The 21,468-nt window shown below is 43.0% G+C and overlaps 1 protein-coding gene across 1 annotated transcript in view; it reads right to left on the bottom strand.

Annotated features, from left to right (window-relative positions):
- Window positions 1–20,879, bottom strand: part of NAV3 (neuron navigator 3) — an 893,819-nt gene extending 872,940 nt beyond the window's left edge. Inside the window, exon 1 of the mRNA XM_059886494.1 lies at window positions 20,792–20,879. The gene's annotated coding sequence lies outside the window, so the exon portion shown is untranslated. The remainder of the gene's footprint in view (window positions 1–20,791) is intronic.
- Between the last annotated feature and the right edge of the window lie 589 nt (window positions 20,880–21,468).

Below are 21,468 nucleotides of genomic sequence, written 5' to 3'. Positions count from 1 at the left end.
ATCAAACACCATAGAGTCTGTTTGTATTGTCCTTCTGAAAAGTTATGTTAGACTTCTGGATTTTTTTTCAGTGGCCCAGACTTAAATTGAGGTATAAAAACCATCTGGGAATGACCCAGAGATGTGTACTAGAGGGAATTCCCACTATAGACAGGGTCCTTATTTCCAGATTTTCTATTTCACTCATTTTTTAATAATGCAAATAACATAAAAATTAGGAAGCTGAATGGAAAATCTGCATTCATTTTTCATATGAAATGTGAGATTTCAAGTGATTCTCTCGTTTCCATAGACCAGCCCCATGAACCTCAGAGCATGTATTCACTATCTTCCGTCTTCAAGCTGATCAACATTACTGTAAGTGCCTCATGGTAACTATTACAGCTGCCACCCCTGACCTGCCATGGTGGTCACTATCATTGCTTTTCAGGATGTGACCGCATCTGTTTATGGTCTTCCTTATGTTGTGCCTCCCTGAAAAAAAAGGTATTGCCTCTTCCCTCAACCTTTAGGACCACGTCCCAATCGGGCCATTAACATCCAAACAGGAACTTCTGCTAGCTGGGGGAGAGAGACTGCTGACACTCACTTGAGATGATGCACTGCCCTACAAATGCTGACCCAGCGACATACCTCAGCACAGCCATGCTGCCTGCACACCCAGAGGGAAACACAAATGCAGAGAGAAAAGAGCAGGGGTTATGACAAGCCCCTTACGGTACATGCACTCCCAGTGCTGTATGCCCCCGTTCCCAAGCAAGGTGCTAAGCTGTTTACGTGAGAAAATCTTGTCAACCCCCACTACTTGACTGATGCTCATATGAAGCTTTATTGGTGACAGAGGAAACACCACATAGTAGAAGCAGGGAACAGAGCACTGGAACAACAACAAGAAGAGCTGAAGCACAGCTTCCAACAGTCCCGGGTCGGGAACAGCGCCGCTCTCTCGACTCTCGCAGCCTCAAAAGTTATTTATTGTATGTGAGATACGGCTTCCCACTGTAATTGAGACTGCACTGTAAGTAGAAGGATGAATAGACTATTCCACCTTGGCAACTGAATCACCTCTCAATGTCCTAGTTTAAATGCAAAGATCTGGACGCAAGCAAACCTGCACGCTTGTCTCCACTGCAGGACTCACCTGCTTGTGCAAATCTCTAGCCTCCCTGGGCACCGGCGAGGTGAACTTTACCCTACTAACTGTGCAAAATGATGTAAGTTGGGGGCTTCTAGTGGCACCCCACTCCAGTACTCTTGCCTGGAAACTCCCATGGACGGAGGAGCCTGGTAGGCTGCAGTCCATGGGGTCACTAAGGGTCGGACACAACTGAGTGACTTTACTTTCACTTTTCACTTTCATGCATTGGAGAAGGAAATGGCAACCCACTCCAGTGTTCTTGCCTGGAGAATCCCAGGGACAGGGGAGCCTGGTGGGCTGCCGTCTATGGGGTCACACAGAGTCGGACACAACTGAAGTGACTTAGCAGCAGCAGCAGCAATATCAAAAGACATATACAACTACCCAGCTGTAAAAGACCACAGAAAGGCTGCAGGGTCTTTTCTGAGGACCAGGAAACCATCGCCATGACAAACGGATGGTGTCGCCATGACAAACGGATGGTGTCACCACACAGACAGCATGTGCTCTGGGGCTTCAGAGCCTCAGGACCCTGAAGACTTGGGGAGAAAAGGTTACTGCACAAAAGGAAACGTGGAGATTCGGGGACTCAGTAGCAGGCACAAGGAAGGAAGGCCAAAAGAATTCTCTTTTCTAAATACAATCAAACATGCCCAAATTCCTCCCCAAGTAACAAGCAAACATTTCAAAATCTGAAATGTATACAACTTTCACCTTGTCTGCATGGTTTCCTCAAAGGACTACTTGTGAGATCAGATCAGATCAGTCGCTCAGTCGTGTCCGACTCTTTGCAACTCCATGAATCGCAGCACGCCAGGCCTCCCTGTCCATCACCAACTCCTGGAGTTCACTCAGACTCACGTCCATCGAGTCAAGGGGGAAACTCTTCAGGGCTATACACTTACAGAATTAGTCCTCCCCAGTCATTTGTTTGGCAGGAAAACCTGATCGGCTTTTATGTAATTAGGTGATTAAAAGTGGTGTTTGATTGAACCCTAGCTACACAAAGTGATCTTGAGCTGATTGAAGGACACATTCAAACGCTTCTATTAACAGTGTTTGTGTTGAACATAATATATCTTTACTCAAGGATGGGATAAGCATTTCTATTTGAACAATTTCAACACCAATGATAATATACTTACTCATTTCAGAGGCGGGTTTTATTAGTCCCTTTCGAGAATGAAAAAAAAAAAAAGAAAACCATGATGATACTTTAAATCAGACACTCCTGAGAAAAAAAAGTGAGTAAATTATCCACAATGATCATTTACGGTGAGAATGGAAACAAAAATTACCATACCTGATTCATTGTGATGTACAGCAGGAGGAGACTACATCATAGAACTATAATTTATCATCACTATAGACTCTGCAGAAGCCTATGTCAAAAGATGAGACACACTGACCCCAAACATAAGCAGAACTGTTTTGCAAAAGCATGTATTTGTTCCATCCATGCCTCCCTAATAAGCAGATCAAGCTTTTTTTCCTTCAATTTTTATTACTAATTTTAAAATATGCATGCTTCCCCCAGTGTTGCAGATATAATTAAAGCCCTATTATGGTTGAAAATGCCCCAGAAGTAATGAGAAAGAGCATCCCTATCCATTGCCTTAGCAACGACATGCCTTTCCTGATTAATTACAGATGCCAATTCAAAAGTCTACACTAGCTGAGCTGGGTTCTAATTCTGCTCTACCACCAAGCATTGTTCTGGATTTGAATAAACCACTGCACTTTATTCCAAATCCCAGTTTAGCTACCTGTACATTGAAGCAAATATATGTACCACATGCCTTCCAAATTTAAAACCATCATATGCTAAAGTACTTCAGAATAAAGCAAAAGGACTTCCTAGAGATTTCCATAAACAATTTGTAGAGAGGAAATGACTTACTGTATTCCATGTACTTTAAATGATACCATTTTAAACTAGTTTTTAACCAAAGTAGAAAACAGAATTTGAGCACTCTGGCTCCAGGCCTCAGGGACTCTTCTATTACCTCTTGGAGATGGTCTGGTCCTGGCCATAGGCAATTTTAATTTATCCCCCATCATCACAGTTAGCTATCATGGAGACTCAGCCCTTGGTCAAATCAATCAGACCTTGTACAGAATAAAACGACTCTGAAGAGACAGCGAATGAATCTGGTTTAGAAGTCACATAAACTGAGCAAAAAAACAAATAAATAAAAGACAGTAGGCTGTAAGAGCATGGAGCTGCATCTCCTTCTACATAAAGTCAATCAATTAGCGGTAAATTGTTAAAACTTTACCATTTGGTTTGATCCTTTTGCAGCTTCCAAAGCCTCCCCCTGCAGCAGCTGGCTATGAACTGTGTTTCCACTAGAAACAGGCCCTGGCAGTCCAGTGCTTTCCTCCCCCTCTATTTTCTCCTCCCTCGCCCCAGCTAAGCTTTAATACCTGTGTAAAAGCAGACTCTACGCTACTTGGTGACACACACAAGAAATAAGAATCCATATAACTAGGATTCTAACCATAACCCCATTTGCCTACATGGTATTCCCATGATGCCCAAAGACAGGGGCGTGTTTGGAGGCTGAAATGTAAATGGGATTATTTATTTGCTGAGCATGACAGGAGGAAAAATAAAATGCAGTGCTACAGTCTTCACAATTAACACTCAGTCAATTTATTGTCCACTGTCAGGGTGCTGAATTTCGATCTATTCTTTCAACATAAAACACACACACACACACAAAGACTGAATATGAAGCATACAACAAAATCTATTACACAGAAAGCAGGGAAGACATATAAAGAAGTCTTTTCCTGTCTACAAGGTCATCCTTCTAATTCACAGAATTCATTTAATCCTGAGGTCCAATTCAATGTGTCCTCCTCTACAAATAAATCCATACAGGTTCCTAACAAGAGCCCTAATAGTGGGTTCAGAATGCAAATGAGAAAAGCAGCCACAATATAGACACGGGGAGATTGTTTGGGGGCACTGTAAGCACCACAAAAGAAGCCATTTTTCTAACTATCTTTTAGAGGACAATAAACTGCTTTACCCAAAAAATTAAACTCTAAGCAAAAAATGAAACTAATAACATGTGCTAGAGATTAATTTTCAAGGGCTTGGAGCTGTAATTTACCAACCACTTCCTTCATTAGCGGCACCAACTCGTCATTAAAGACTTCTCCAGACTGTGCTTTCCATTGGAACTCGTGATTCACGTGACTGGCAGAGTAACAATTATTCATCATTCGATCTATAGTAACTGCTCAGCAAGAAGGACCAAGGCCTGACTTCATTTTGTTTTACCTGTGACAGATTTTATGAGAAGTTACAAATATTTAAAAGTCCTGCTGTTTAACCTGATGAACTAGGGACACCTCAATTTTCCCTGGAAAGTCAGTGAAATAAAAATACTCCCAGAAAAAACAAATATCATATATTAATACATATATATGGATCCTAGAAAAACGGTACTGATGAGCCTGTTTTCAGGAGAGGAATAGAGACACAGACATAGAGAATAAACTTGTACGAGTGGGAGAAGAAGGTGAGGCACACTGAGAGTAGCACGGACATATATACACTGCTGCTGCTGCTGCTGCTGCTAAGTCGCTTCAGTCGTGTCCGACTCTGTGCGACCCCATAGACGGCAGCCCACCAGGCTCCCCCGTCCCTGGGATTCTCCAGGCAAGAACACTGGAGTGGGTTGCCGTTTCCTTCTCTAATGCATGAAAGTGAAAAGTGAAAGTGAAGTCACTCAGTCGTGTCCGACTCTTCGAGATCCCATGGACTGCAGCCTACCAGACTCCTCTGTCCATGGGGTTGTCCAGGCAAGAGGACTGGAGTGGGGTGCCATTGCCTTCTCCAATATATACACTACCATGCGTAAAACGGGACAGAGCTCAGCCCAGTGCTCTGTGATGACTTCAAGAGGTGGGATGGGAGAAGAGGGAGGAGCGGGAGGGAAGCAATATATGTATACGTGTAGCTGATTCACTTGGATGTACAGCAGAAACACAACATTATAACACAATCACCTTCCAGTTAAAAAAATAAGTCACACCCCACATTAAAAAAAATTATCATGGTTATTACCTTAAAAGCTTGCTACAGTAAAAGGGAAGCAAAAACACTTTTCAAAACAGCAAAGAAAAATGTAATCATCAATTAATAAAATGCTAGGAAGTCTCAGTCCACCTTTCCATCTCATAAAAACATTTGATTTTGTTCACTAACAGAAAGACCAATGATATATGTAATATGTCTTGGTATACAGGAGTTCAAGTGTTAGAATGCTTGTGTCTGTGAAGTGCTTTGTGCTAATACTACATACCGGAGAAGGCAATGGCACCCTACTCCAGTACTCTTGCCTGGAAAATCCCATGGACGGAGGGGCCTTGTAGGCTGCAATCCATGGGGTCGCTAAGAGTCAGACACAACTGAGCGACTTCACTTTCACTTTTCACTTTCATGCACTGGAGAAGGAAATGGCAACCCACTCCAGTGTTCTTGCCTGGAGAATCCCAGGGATGGGGGAGCCTGGTGGGCTGCCGTCTATGGGGTCACACAGAGTCAGACACAACTGAAGCGACTTAGCAGCAGCAGCAGCAGCAATACTACATACATCAGTACATTCACCAGTTGAAGCATTAATCTGTGTCTCATTCTGTTCTGAGAAAGATTTATTATGTATAAGTGGTTACTATCAGCTGAATTGTGATACCTAAGGATATGTGAGAGATTTTCAAGCGACCATTCAAACACACGTTTCTGTGGTTATCCACATTTCACTGATAATTGCTCGGCCAGGCCAGCAAAGCCATGCCAAACCCTTACATCATTTTGGTGCCCTAGCTTCCGCTCACATTTCTCTGGACCAACTGAGTCACAGCAGGGGCAGCTCTTTCAATCTCCAACATTCCCTGTGTTCTGTCGATTGCATCACATGAAGACGCCATCTTTCCTGATATCCCAACACAATGCTGCTGACTGCGGGGTGGGATTTCAAAAGCCTCACCCAAATGTGGCTAATCCCAGTCAAGGCCCCACACACGCTATTTGCCACAGACTGCCTCATTTTTGCTTTCTACCACATCTCATTTTCTTTTTTTTTTTTTTTAACATCTCATTTTCTTAAGGACCCTTCTTCAAGCAGGTAAACATGACCATCTCAGATTTCAGGACATATGTAACATTCAGCCTATGGCTTTGGGCTTTTATTATAAACTTGAAATGGCCTTCCTAGGTGGTGCAGTGGTAAAGAACCTGCCTGCCAATGCAAAAGGCTTAAGAGAGGTGGGTTCAATCCCTGGGTCAGAAAGATGATCCCCTGGAGAAGGAAATGGCAACCCACTCCAGTATTCTTGCCTGGAGAATCCCATGGACAGAGGAGCCTGGGGGGGCTACAGTCCATAGGGTCGCAAAGAGTGGGACACGACTGAAGCAACTTAGCACATATAACAATACATGCTGCAACTGACTTTTAAGGACTCTTTCAGTTTTCACATCAAGTTCTTGCTGGACATCTAGTCTTTATTCTTAATAAAATCAAAATGCATAGTAAATGTACACTTAATTATTGTGTACTTAGTATAATAGTTGGGTTCTTTAGCAACAGTAAGTCACCAAATCCTCACATCGATTCTGCAACAGGGGTATTATCATGCCCACTAAGCAGATAAAGAAACTGAGATGCAGAGAAGCTACATAATTTGCCCACACTCACACAACCTATAAGAAATGTCAGCATATTGTGAAGCCTCAACTCTTAGTTGACACATGGTAGGGCTTCCCTGGTGGCTTAGAGGGTAAAGCGCCCACCTGCATTGTGGGAGACCTGGGTTCAATCCCCGAGTCGGGAAGATTGCCTGGAGAAGGAAATGGCAACCTACTCCAGTACTCTTGCCTGGAAAATCCAACGGACGGAGGAACCTGGGAGGCTGCAGACCAGTGGGTCACAAAGAGTCGGACACGACTGAGCGACTTCACTTTCCTTTATTGCTTTTGCACTGAACAATTTTTTTATTAAGATACTATAATCCTGGTATCTGCTTTTGAAGGGAATTAGACATAAGGCTCCCCTGTTTAACATCCTTCCACAATTGATACTTGCAGAATAAAGTACAACTCCTTGATCTAGAATGTATACACTTTCTCTGCCTGCCCTTCCAGCTTCATCACGATGCACCCACCCCAACACATATTTTGCTGGTGGGGACTGACTGTACTCTAACTTTTCATGTTCCCTTATGGCTTTGCACACTTGCAGAGTCACATCCCAAAACATCCTCCTCCATTGTGTCCATCTGGCAGGTTCCCACTCATCTTCCATGACTCACTTTGAGCCTCTCCTCTCTGGGCATTCATCCCTGAGGCCCTGCCAGCAGGAGGAACGGTCACCCCCACTCCTGCTCTCCCAGGCGTCCTCGTCACACGTCTAGTATGGCTACGGAAGTTTCACATTAAAACTGTTTGTTAGTCTCTCCAGCAGTGAGATCCTTAAGAACAACTATTTTCTCTGTCATCCATTTAGCAGTACACGTTTCAAAAAATAAGCAAAGATGGCATAGGTGGCATTATTGGAGGTGAACATCACCTACATATAAGCTCGGGAATTCCAGGACCTTGTGGATGGCAAGACTGAAGAACCAGGAAGACGTTATTTACAGAAAGTCACGTCTATGTCTTAAGAGGAGTTTTAAAAAAAAAAAAAAAAATATATATATATATATATATATATACACACTCAACATGGAACTCTCACTGTACAGCAACTAGACCTGTTAGCGTAGGTCCCAAGTGTGAAGGGCACGATGCTTGTAGGACGCTATGAACAGCTCAGTGTGGCTGGAGTGGAAGGTGAAGGTGGCCAGAGGCGAGAGAGGCAGAGCTAGGTCCTGGAGGCCCGTATGCAATGGTACAGATTAAATTTTGCATGAATGGTTTCCTAACCTTAATGGTTCAAATGACACTTCCTCCATCAAGCACACTGTATTCTCCCATCTGGAGGAAGCCTCCCTCCCTCCTTCATCTGCTCTTCTGCACGGACACAAGTTAATCGTCCAGAGAACTAGCCACCTACTTCTTCCTTTGTACAAGGCTTACCTTACCTGCTGAGCATAAGCTCCTTAAGGGCAAAGTCTAGATCCTTTTTCAGGCCACTTACAACCCAGAACACAGCCCAAAGCCTAATACATTGTGGTGTGAAGAATAACACATTCCCTAGGTTCTGAAACTACTTCATAGTAAATTCAGTAGAGTCTATAAGCATGAAAACCAATTTATGATTATACATCACTGCTAAATTTTAAGACAGATTTCAAATAAAATTTCTCTCCGGAATTCCCAACAGTCTAGATCTTCATTTGGGAACACAACTTTGCACAACTAGCCATCTTGTTCTTGATGACACACACATGAAGTCTCAACACAGTCTCTTGTCTAGGGTACGTTGTAAGGTTGTATTTGATTCACAATAACTTCCATCAGAAGCTTAGAAGAGATTTCAGATGTCTCCTACTGAAGATGTTGGGGAAGAAAAGGGTTGTGTTATGGGTAAGGGTGATGTGCTTGTGGGGACAAAGAGGAGATATAGTCTTCAGTGAGAAAAAACGTTTAAAGTCATGTATTTGGTCATAAACCACAGCTTAAAATCTACCAATTTTCTAGAAGAAAAAAGAAAAACAGTAACACAACCACACACCCACACCACCCAGCACCAGGCAAAGCAACACTCACTCTCCCAGCAAATGAGCAAAGGAATCAACAGGGAAATGATGTTCCTGAAGTTTCACTTATAGACCAAGGACAGTGTAAGGTGCAAGCTAGATGTTAGCATTTTAATTTGAATCAGAGCTAGCATCATCATGCTGAAACATTTCACTGAAGGTATAACCTTCAAACGTGTATCAGACAACTACAGTCATTCCAGAATCATGGCATCTACTACAAGGACACAGCCTCACAACAAAATAAAACAAATATTGCCTCCTGAGCGCGAATTGCTGCCTTGTATTCTAAAGTATGCTTTATACTTTGCAGGTTATTTTCTGGGAAGGAGCAGAAGATGGACATTTCTTACTCACTTAATGTAACTAAATGGTTGAGAATGGGGGTCCGTGGATGAGCCCATGGTATGCAGCCTTTCTGTGCTGAGACGTTCATCCCAGATGCCACGTCCGTAGGGGACGGATTTCTCAGAGGCAGAAGGAAGAAGCAACCCACAGCCACACTCACAAAATCATCCTGCGGTATGTCTTCCCCTCCAACCCCTCTACAAGGAAGGAGGGACAGGAGGCAGCTGCCCAATAATGAATATCATCATCAAGGACCACGAACATTTACACAGTACTTCAGAGTTTGAGTCCCTCCATATATATTACTTTAATCTAAATCTAGGTGAACCGAGGTCCACGGGGCAAGCTGGCCAGAGCCATCATCAACCAGTGTAAGGTCCGTACAGGCAATGGACACGCATACAAAGAAATCACCAGAGGCTCAAGTATTCAGATGATAACAACTAAAAGGCTTTCCTCCTAAGAACTCTTCATCCCATGATTAATTCAAACACCGTAAAGTCATCCAGTTAAAACATCAAGACTTTCCATTTCTTTTACAGGCTCACAATTCCTAAGTGCAATTCATAATCTAAAAAGCTCTGCAAATCCAAAGGTTTCACATAACTAGACCTGAAGTAAAATAAGGCTGTAGTCATTATCTCACTGCATCCGTGTTAGTGCCGCTCAGCTGCGTCCAACTCTGTGACCCCATGGACTGTAGCCCGCCAGGCTCCTCTGTCCATGGAATTCTCCAGGCAAGAGTACTGGAGCAGGTAGCCATACCCTTCTCCAGGGGGTCTCCCCAACCCAGGGATCAAACCTGGGTCTCCTGCAATGCAGGCACCAGGGAAGCCCGTATTAGTTTTGTACCGCTGCTGTAATAAGTTACCACTGAAGTAGTAGCTTAAAAAATGTACTGTCTTACAGTTCTGGAGTGCAGAGGTGCAACAGTGGGCTCACTGAGCCAAAACCAGAGTGTCAGCAGGACGGCATTCCTGTCTGGAGGCTCGAGGTGACAGTGTTTCCTTGTGTTTGCTGACTTCCGGAGGCCACCTGCGTTTCTTCACCCCAGCCCCCTTCCTCCATTTCCGAAGGCAGCCAGGTAGCATCTTCTGTCTCCATCACCACAGCTCGTCCTCCCACCACAGCTGGGCAAGGTCCCCTGCTTTCAAGGACCCCTGTGATTACACGGGGCCCATCCAGCATCATGGCCTTATCTCACAGTCCTTAAACCTTAATCACAAATTTCAAGTCCTCTTTGGCCATGAAAGGTGATGTATTCACGGGTTCTGGGGATTAGAACATGGACATTTTAGGAAGGGGGCATTATTCTGTCCACCCTGCTCACTTATTCTGAATATTCAAGGATTTTCTTACAGAAATAGTCATATGTTACGTCTAGAGAAGCTGTCACAGGTCACACTGGGTTTGTTACATGATATATACACATATACATGCACACACACATACACTCCTGTCTTTCTAAAACATGAGAAAGTGCAAATTCTGAAATATTTCTTGCCCCTAGGCTTTCAGATAAGTGACTGTGACCCGTACTATGATGAATCTATCCAGATGGATCTCTCCCTCCTCATCAGGAACTCCTCTGTCCACCCCTGTCAAAGAAGGAATTGCTCTTCTGGTAGGTCAGACACAAAAACAATGACTGGAGTTTAATTATGAGGGAGCAGGGTCACCACACTTTAAAGACAACAAAACCAAGATCTAGTCCCTCTCTCTTTCTACTTTCTAGTTTTACGTGGTTTTTAAGTTGAAATTAGGACCCCTCTTGGGACATGATCATTTCTTTCTCTTCCTGACTTCCTTCCCAAACTATGGCTAGATCAGAGCATATCAAGACTAAATACATATATATTTGGACTCAAGCCAAGAGTACATGCTCAAAACCACTTCTTTCCAAAGAGACCTGCATCAAGGGTAATTGGCCCCAGCTCAAGCAATTAATAAAGTGGTATTCTGATTACCATTTGGCTGCTATTGCCTGCACTTATCTTCCCTAGGGGCCCTGAACAGGGACAAAGGTAATTGACAGAACAGATTCAGGTATGTCTGGGATTCTAACATACTACCTAATCCCCACCTCAATTCTTAAAGCATGCAAGTAGCAAGCACAAATATCAGAAAATTTACTTAAACATTCATAAGATGCATTTCAATTCTGGCATATATATATATAATCTCCCAAGTATGATACAGACATTTGCCCTATAGGGAATACACTGAACAGACACAACTAGCTAGTCAGTTAAAAAATAGGTAATGGCAGAATTTCTAATGCAACTTCCTGTGACATTATTGAGAGTTTATCTGCTGTAGGCAGAAAAGCCTTTGTGGTTATTGAGGCCATACATAGGAGACCTTCAAAAGAGTATTAGCATTCATTAACAGTGTAGAACTCAGGATAACTCTCAATTATGGTAACATAATTTAACTGGATTTGTGTTGAGTGCAGCCTAACCCTAACTTGTAAAGTCCACCATAAATAAGCAGCTAAATACTCTGAAAAAAATTTTAAATTAATTAAGCACATCCCAATTTCCTCTAGGGCAAGGACCTTGTCTTATTCATTTCTGTACCCCTGTTATCCTCATCACAGTACAGAAAGTAATTAATATATACCTAAAACTTTCTCTTAAAAATCATGCTTACTTTATAGAGTAAATTAAAGCCACATCAAGTGTGCAAAGAACATAAAACAAGCACATAAGATGAGTCACATTATCCAACAAAAACCTGCTTAGCAGAAGACATTTATGAAAACACTCCCAGACTCTATACACATCTGCCATATAGCCTTTTCACCGGAAATGAATAGTAGTTTAATTTCTACATCTTCAAAGAACAGAAAAACCAGACATGTTGCTTATCCTCAGCTCTAAAGGCAGTTCTTATCACACACTGTGCTCAAACATAAAAATATCAAGAAGAGCTAGTGACTTCATTATTTTTCTCCTGAGGCTTGTGATGCAACTAATTTGTGATGTCTTGAAAACTAATTTCTGAACATCTACTTACTGGTTTTCCTAAGCCATCTCAGGTGATGCTTGTTCAAATAGCAAACGCACATACCAAGGACCAAAAAAAATCAATTTCAATTCCCAGAGAGCATGATATTGGTACAGGTCAGTGAACACCATCACTGTTTTATACTGAGATAAACTTGGATCTGAAAACATTCTCAGAGGCAAAAGAATCCTATTAGTAACCCTACCTGACAAATTAAAAAGCAAATGTACTAAAACCTTAAGCTCCAAAGAATGAGACTAATGGCTCATTTATGAAAATAATATTCACGCCAATATAAAGGCTCAAAAATCTTACTTCTTAGTGTTCTCCAAGTGCCTAATATCCACTTGTATGTGTGTGAGTCACTCAGTCGTGTCCAACTTTGTGACCCCACGGACTGTAGCCCACCAGGCTCTTCTGTCCATGGAATTCTCCAGGCGAGAATACTGAAGTGGGCAGCCATTCATTCTCCAGGGGATCTTCCCGACCCAAGGATTGAACCCAGGTCTCCGATTCAGTCACCCTTTAAATGTTTATGGGATGATAATTTATGTAGATAGCATTAAACAGATCCATGAAGTAAAAAGTGACGTTATGGTCTTTTTTTGGTTTTCCAAATCATGTCATTTTGTATGTACCAAAATGTCATAGTTATACAGAATCTTTTATTCCTATTAGATTCCCTTAAACTTATGAGAAAAAAAGTTTGATATGTACAACCCAGAACTATGCTTAAGGAGGGAAGTGAAGTTGCTCAGTCATATCTGACTCTTTGCGACCCCATGGACTGTAGCCCACCAGGCTCCTCCATTCATGGAATTTTCCAGCCAAGAGTACTGGAGTGGGTTCCATTTCCTTCTACAGAGGATCTTCCTGATCCAGGGATCAAACCTGTGTATCCCACACAACAGACAGACGCTTTACTGTCTGAGTCTAACAATATTCACAAAAGACCAGAAGTGCAGACAAATTCATGAAGAATGGCTACGTTAGGTAACACCACCAGGGCCTCACTGGGGCATATTTTATTTGAGGCACTTTAATCTTGTCTGGTTCAGAAGATAACAGAAGAAAATGTCTATGGCAATGAAAGCCAAAATTTTAAATGCTTCCTGTGTGTCTGAGGGTCAGGGGAACTCTCTGGGGGATAGCCCGAAAGTAAACTGGGGGATCTCAGGTGGCTCGGTGGTACAGAATCTGCCTGCCAGAGCAGGAAACATGGGTTCAATCCCCAGGCTGGAAAGATCCCGTGGCGAAGGAAAGGCAACCCACTCCAGTATTCTTGCCAGGAAAATCCCACGGACAGAGGAGCCTGGCAGGCCATAGTCCATGGTGTCACAAAGAGCAGACACAATTGAGCGCACACACACTCAAAGTAAACTACAATACTTGCTCAAAGTTTACCTGAGCATCAGCTAAAGCACGTCCCAGCCCTCAACCTCCAGCCCCACCCTCTTAAACAGATCCATTGCCAAATGGAAATGCTGAGATTAGGTTCAAGGTGAGCAATTAATGAAAGAAGAGACACCATGCCTTCTGCCCTCATTTAATTATGGATAATGTCCACAGAAGATTCATTCTGAGGAGTTAAAAGTTTAAAAGGAAGCTAGGATGCCAGAAATTCACTGTGCTAAATGCAGATTTAAACAGCAGTCTCACAGCTAGAATTCTACTAACTGACGCTTCTACCTATAGAACAATCATAACTATTTATACACTAACAATCTTGAGGCAGTTTAAGGTTTTCATAGTGTTGCTGCATAACAAATTACTCCAAAATTTGGCAGTTTCAAACATTTAATAACTCATGCAGTTCCTATGGGTTATGAATTCAGAAGTGGCCTAGCTAGGTGGTTCTGGCTTGTGGTCTCTCAAAAGGATACAATCAGTATGTTACCAAGGACGGCAGTCATCTGAAGATTTTTACCAGGGCTTAAAAACACCCTCTTCCAAGGCTGATGCTCCAAGTGGTTGGTAACCCAGTGCTGGGGGTCAGCAGAAGGCCTCCCAATCTCTATGGCCAGCTTGAGTATCCTCACAACAGGGCAGCCAGAGTCTCCCAGAACAAGTCATCCAAGAGAGCAAGGCACAAGGGGCAATGTCTTTTACAACTTAGCCACACAAGTCACACACCATCACATCCGCCATATTTCACTGGTCACAGAGAAACACCCTGTAAATGTGGGAAAGTAACAAGAGAATGAATAGCAAAAGGCAAGAATCACTGGGGACCATCTTGGAAGCTGGCTTTTACTATCTTAAAATAAGCTTCCAAATGAAAGACAATGCTCAGTCGAGTTTTAGAACAGTTTATCATAGCCCATTTTTTTTTTTTAAATTTTCCTTCGCCACACTGCATGTCTTGTAGGATGTTAGGTTTCCCGAAGGGAGACTGAACATGGGCCCTTGGCAGTGAAAGCAGAGAATTATCCACTGGACCACCAGGGAATTTCATCTCAAATGTGGTAATATGGGATCCTACTGGATAACATCTTTGAGTGCATGCTCAGTAATGTATGACTCTTTGCAACCCCATGGATTGTAGCCTGCCAGATTCCTCTGTCCATGGGATTTTCCAGGCTAGAATACTGGAGTAGGGTGCCATTTTCTCCTCCTGGGGATCTTCCCAACCCAGGGATCGAACCGCACCTCCTGCATTGGCAGGTGGATTTCTTACCACCATGCCATGTGGGAAGCCCTAACTTCTTTGAGGGAGACATTTAGTAAATGTCTATTGAACCAAATTAATCCCAACATATTGCTCATGTATCATTTTGTTCACCTGCCATTAAATTCTCAGTGTTATAACGCTATCACTTTAGTATCAATATTCCTGACAATAGTGTCAATATTATCTAAAAGCAGATATTCTGGATTCTCAAAACCAGAGGGAATCAGAATTTCCATGGTCAGAGAATCACAGAACTAGGAAGGATCTTAAGAGGTTGTTACCTAATTTGTTGCAGCGAAATGATGGGTCCTTGGAAACCCACTGTACTTGTCTTTTCTACTTTGGTTTTTAATTTTTTTTTCATTATGGAAAGTTTTGGAAAAAAAGAGGTATACTAACCCAATACATTCACTTTGCAGATGAGAACAACCTCTCAACATGTAAAGAAATTGACCTATTCAATGCAACTGTTTATACTGGAGCTCACAAAGGAAAAAAAGAAGGATGAAACAAACCTTTAAACAACGTTTTCTCATCAATGAGACTTCAAGCAACTTCATACAAAAAAATTATTCGGCAACCTTCTTTAGCAAAAGTCTGTCGCTTTATGATTAGGGTAATAAGAGGCAGGTGTGGCTTGTGAGCAAACAGCACTGAAACACTGAAGCATAACGTAAGTTTTATGTTTGTCATTTTCTAAGCTGATATAATATAGTACTACTGGAGCTAATCCTGATTTCGAGTTTCAATTTGTGAATTTAAAAAAAAATTCTATGGATAATGTTGATACTGAATATAAAATAAGCTTTTCTGGAAATAAGGAGAATTAAACCCTTCCAAATAAATGTATTCTTATCACCCAGGCACCTGGTCATTATTTTCACCTTGAAATTGTCAGGAAAAGCTAAGGTGGGAAGTTGGCACGGGGTGGGGGGAGCAAGAAAAGGGCACAGCTCTTATGTGGACAAATATTATAAAGCACATTCAGACTCAGACGGAAAAAAGTCAACAGAAAAAGAACTGGACTTCTGGTAATGCTGTTGTTGTCAAAATGGAACAATAATAATGAATGTGCGCTACATGTCAGAAGCAGTCCTCAATATTATTAGCAACAACCTCTTCCAGTTAGTCTTTACAAAAATCCTTCAACAATTGTTTTACAGAGAAGGAAACTAAGACTCAGATTAGGAAAGGTACCAAAAGTAACCTACATAGTAAGTGCCAGAGCTGGGATTCAAATCCCAACGCAGTCTACTCAAGAAGCCACATCTTTAAGCGCTGTGCAATACTGCCTTAAAATGCATCAATATAATCAGGCAGCCACGGTGTCTGATTCCATCTTAATAAGGTGGCCTAAGATGGAGTTCAATAACGTAAATGTTTCTTTTGATTGGGGAAAAAAACTAATGGTTTGATTTTGTGGTCCTGCTTGTAGCTGTTAACACAAGCATGTAAAAGGAACCATTTCTTCTCAACACTATGCATTCAAACCTACCAAAAGCCAAGTGAGACTGGAGATTTCAAAGGTGCTTCCAGTAGAAAAAATAATGAAAGCTGGATATGAGTTCTGCATATAAATAGCTACAAAGAAAGATTTTAAAATACAGAAACTTTTTTTCAAATCTTCTTGACTATATCTGAACTGTTCTCTATCACTTATCAAAAACGCTGACTTCCAGTCTTCTCTCTAGAAAACTCTGGCCCTATGTCGCTGGTGGTGCTTCCAGACCTTGATATCTCCAGGCCCCCGTTAATCATAGAAGCACAACCAGCAATGGTCCCAACTGCCACGGCTCTTACGAAAATGCTGCACAGATTTAAAAAAAGAGGAGGCCTGTACAAACACGGTATAATGAACAAGCCGCTTTTAAATTCTCACAGGGACCAAGCTAATTTTAAAAATTATGATGTTTGGAAAAATACAGTAGTAAACAGATATAAAGACCTCAAGCTTAAAAAGAAAAAAAAAAGACCATTGAGTTACATAACCAACTTGAGTGATGCATTGATCTCAGAATCTATGTTACTGAAGTACTTGTCCTGAGACTTCATCTGGGCCAGAGAAGAAACTCCACCACCTGAGGCACATATCACATATTACTGTTGACAGTCAGACTTAGGAGGAAAAAATGAAGTCTGAGCAGAAAGCTCAGGGGATTTTTTCATACCCTGAGGTCCACTTAACCTAACAGAAAATTACTTTTTTGTTACAAAATGGAGGAGGGGAGGAGGAGATCTTAAATGGTTTAAAAAAAAAAAAGAATGTATTCCTCACTTGCATTCACATAACTAAAAAGGCTGATACCTGCTGGGATTATTCAGCATATTCAATTATATGATTACTCACTGAGCACTGACTACCCATACCCACAGAACAGAAAGGACTGCATTTGCCTTTTCCTGAATGGAAGGAAATACTCAGCATCATTACACATATCTCAATGGTATAAGGAAACACTTCCTTTCCTGAGACAGAAGTCTTGTCTGCTGCCTCTGAGCATGTGTGTATGTGTTTTAACATCCACCGCTTCTACACATGTACATTTGTATGTATGATTATGTCATATTCACATATATTTGAGAATTCAAAAAAACAGGAAAAAGATCACTATGCCCATTTTTCTTCTGGAAGAAAAACAAAGCTAAGTGACATCTGTCAACAAGGAAGCCACTCCAAGAAGCACTCTGTGATACAGTGAGAAGGGAGGATATAAGCTTGGCCTCTTGGCTCCTACTTACAAACACACCTCCCCGACTCTCAATATTTTAAAGTTGACAATGCCTCTCATGTTTGATTGGGTGCTATTCTCACCCTAATTATCCTAGCTATGCACAAAGTTAGATGCACTTCTTTATAAACACTTTTAAATTTAAAAGTATAACTCACTTGTTTTCTGAGAATTTTAGAACATTCAAGTGAATGAGGAGCTAAGGGGAATTGCAAAGGGGGGAACTGCTATTCTGACTAAAGTCAAAAAGTTAACGCCAGTCCAAACCAAGGAGGCAGCACACTTTTCCTATCAAGTCCCTGAATGATGACAAAGTGTGGATATGGGTCCACACTTCAGCTTCCACCCAGGAAAACCATTTCCTGTTGCCATGGGTTACAGGGATGAGTCACTTGCAGCCCTCCAGACAACTTGAGAGATGTCTTATACCAATGTCAGAATTAACAAAATACATTCCTGGTAATTAGTAGTGCTCAGCAATACAGTCTATTAAAATATCAAAAATATCTATTAATCCCTTGAGATGAAAATGTGGACTTGAGGTAAGTAAACTTGAGGGATATTTTTCCTATTATAAAACAGATAACATTCCCAACCTTTCATTAAGTGATCCATATAAACATACAATCACAAGGAGGAGAAAACTGTTTTAGGATCAATGTACTATAAATAAGAGTAATTTATGTCTTGTCACTAACATACCTTTTAACCTCAAATCACACTGGCTTAGTCAGAACAGGCTTTATATTAAATCGTTTACATACACACACACACACACACACACACACACACACACACACGCAATCACATCAAAACACTAAATGTCCAGGAGGGCAAGCCATCTCTTAAACTAAAGAACAACAACAAAAATGAACATTTATTATACACACAATTAATTACACATGCAAGTTCCAAGCAGCGTGCTAGGATCTTGTAAATGTGTCAGGAGCAACCCACCATACCCAAAGAATGCCAAAAATCAGAAGACAGGTGCAAGCAATCACGTAGGACCATTACTCCTATCAGCATTCACTAGAAGAAAATGTTGTAGGGAAAAACATGCTTTTCAGATATCACTGGCAAGGAGATTTAAGTCTTTTGTAAATATTCATCTGAACAGCATAAATACGACCCCAGATCCGAAAAGTATCAGGTACAGATTTAAGCAGAGGAAAATCCATTTAAAACAGCTGCAGCTTCTTAAATGGCTAAAAACAAAGACACTGTGAGGTGGCGTGGCAATATTTATCTTTTCTTGGTTTCGGTATAGTTTCCATTATACCAGTTTCTCTTCTTCCTGACTGATTCTCTCCTCCAAGATCCTTTATTCTATATTAAAAGTTGAATTTAAAAACAAATGTGCAGACAAAGGAAAAGGAGGCAAGGGGGGCTCTCTAAAAACTGAGACCTTTTTCTGTATAAACTATGAACACCGCTGAAACAGTGGAGGAAAATCATTGCTGAATATTGTTTTCACCCCTGAAATATTTTGACCTCAGGAAAACTTGAGAGCATAACAAGTAGATCTTTTGAGAAACAAAGGAAATCCATATAAATCCTATTTCTGGTAAAAATTGAAGTCATCCTTTTCTCCCTTTGTTTTCACATGATACAGACATCTTAAGTTTCAAAGAAAAATAAAACCATGGTGAAAATCACTTCAACATAAACAAGGTTGAATGGGTTCTATACTACATAGGGGCTCTGTTTTCAAGTAAGTTTAACTTATACCTACTCAGTATGGTTATACACATGCTAAGAACCAAAACCAAAAATCTCATTTTATTGGATTTTCATGTCTTCAGTACTGAAGTCTGAATCTAGCTATGTATTTCACACTAGAGTTGCTACGCCTTTTCTATTCTTTGGCAGGTCCCAATGTCCTGGCCCCCTACTTGATTTTCTTACCCAGCCTGGAGTTTCGGAAGCAAGCCTCTGAACCTTAGTTATGCTCTATCGACTCATTGTAGGGACTAAGAAGCGCAAAACTGAATGAGGTTTAAAGAGGAGATAATTAAGGTAATAGAAGTTGCATGTTCCTAATCAACTGAGAGAAGAAAACACACCTGTCTCTCGGTTCTCCTAAAATTAAATATCAAAGAGGGAAGAGTCTATCAGTCTAAGAGGGAAGTTCCTCGAGAAGAAAACTAGGGGTTTAAAAAAAAAAAAAAAAGATAGATTTCTTTACACCCATGGCTTATGTGGATTTAAAACATAAGCAGTCCTTACAATACACGTCCTCCTGCGAGCACTGAAGCGAGCTGCAGAACTCTGATTCTGACATACAGACGCCCAGCTCAGAACACATTTCTGCAGAATCAAGGGAGATCAATAGACTCAGGAAACAAATATGTTGATGGATGAAGACGAGTCGGGAAACGACCAGGTTGAGGTGGCCACGCTGCAGGTTTCACCGCTCTTCCCATGTTGGAAAAACCAAAGGTTACAAACCATTCCCCTTGCTTTTAAGAGGGAAAGGAGAAAGGGAAACGAGAGGAGGGGGGAAAAGAGATAAGGAAGGGAAGATAATGGAGCCAGCGATGAGAAAAGGAAGAAAGAAATGGGAAGAGGGGGAAGAGAAAGAGAGAAACCCGGAGAGGGGCGGGGGAGTAGGAAGGGAAGCTATGATGCATGGACGCTCGCCAGCCACCCAGCCGAGCGCTCCATCGCCCCCCAAGCCTGCGTCCCTCGCTCGCCCGTCTGGAGACGCGGGGCTCCCGGGTACCGCCGCCCTAGGGCTGACAGCCCTCCCCGCGACCCCTGCACGGCGCACCCAGCGCCCAAATGCCCAAAGTAGCCCGCCGGAGCCCAGCCACCCGAGCCCGCCACTCCCTGGACCGCGCTGGCCGCCCACCCCCGCCCCTACTTCTCCCCGCGCCCCCATCACTAGTCTCAGGGAAAAAGCTAGCGAGAGAACAGAGATGGGAAAAATCAAAGGGGGGGGGGGCGACCAAGAAGAAATTATATACATATTATACAATTATATGTAATATATATATATTTAAATAAGGTGCTCGTGGGTCCTGGGGGAGCAGCAGGGGAGGAGACCCGTGGAAGGCACCTGGGAAGGAGCACGCTGTTGCAAATACCCCGGGCTGCGTGGGGCTGGGCGATTGTCCACAAAAGGAAGTTTGGAGGGAGCGCAGCCGTTTGCCAGGGGAGAGGACGAGATCCGAGCGTTACCTGACTGAGGTCAAGCCGGCGGGCCGCGGAGATCCTCAGGTTTGCGATCCTGAGCCACTTGATCAGGTTACTATGGAAATCGTCTTAAGGAGGAGGGCGGGGGGGAAAGCCAGCAGCCAGGCACATCCTCGTCACCCCCGAAGGGAGCCGCCGGGGCCGCCGAGCGCGGACGCGGGACCGGGCGCGGCGCCTCTGCCGGCCCGGCTCGCTCTTTCTTCGCTCCTCGGCCGGGCCGCGCCTCCCCGCCCCGCGCCGCCGCCGCCGAGCAGCCCGCGGGCCGAGCGAGCCCTCCGCGGCGCGCAGCCGGGAGCGGGAGCGCGAGCGAGCCGCCGCCTGCCGGCCTGGGCGCCGGGCGGCGCTGTCTCCCGGCCGCGCAGCTGGAATTTAAAGAGACAGGCGCGGCGCGAGGTCGGGGCCGCGGCCCGCGAGAGCGGCACACCGGGCGCCCGCCGCCTGCGCCCCCGCCCAGCGGCCCGAGCCAGCCCCGCGAGAAAAGTTTTCTGCGGGGACGTCTGGGGGAGCGCCTGAAACCGGCCCCGGCCTCCTCTCCCGAATGCAGAACACAGGCTGCAAGCAGAGTGATAGGGATTTTTTTTTTTTCCCCCTCCCTGGGAGACTAGCGGGGAAATGATTTGTATGCTCAACAAGTCATGCACCTATTTTCAGCAGCGCTCGTT

The sequence above is a fragment of the Bos taurus genome, chromosome 5 (assembly GCF_002263795.3).
Source record: "Bos taurus isolate L1 Dominette 01449 registration number 42190680 breed Hereford chromosome 5, ARS-UCD2.0, whole genome shotgun sequence".
Lineage (NCBI taxonomy): Eukaryota > Metazoa > Chordata > Mammalia > Artiodactyla > Bovidae > Bos > Bos taurus.
This window is presented reverse-complemented; position numbering and strand designations above follow the sequence as displayed.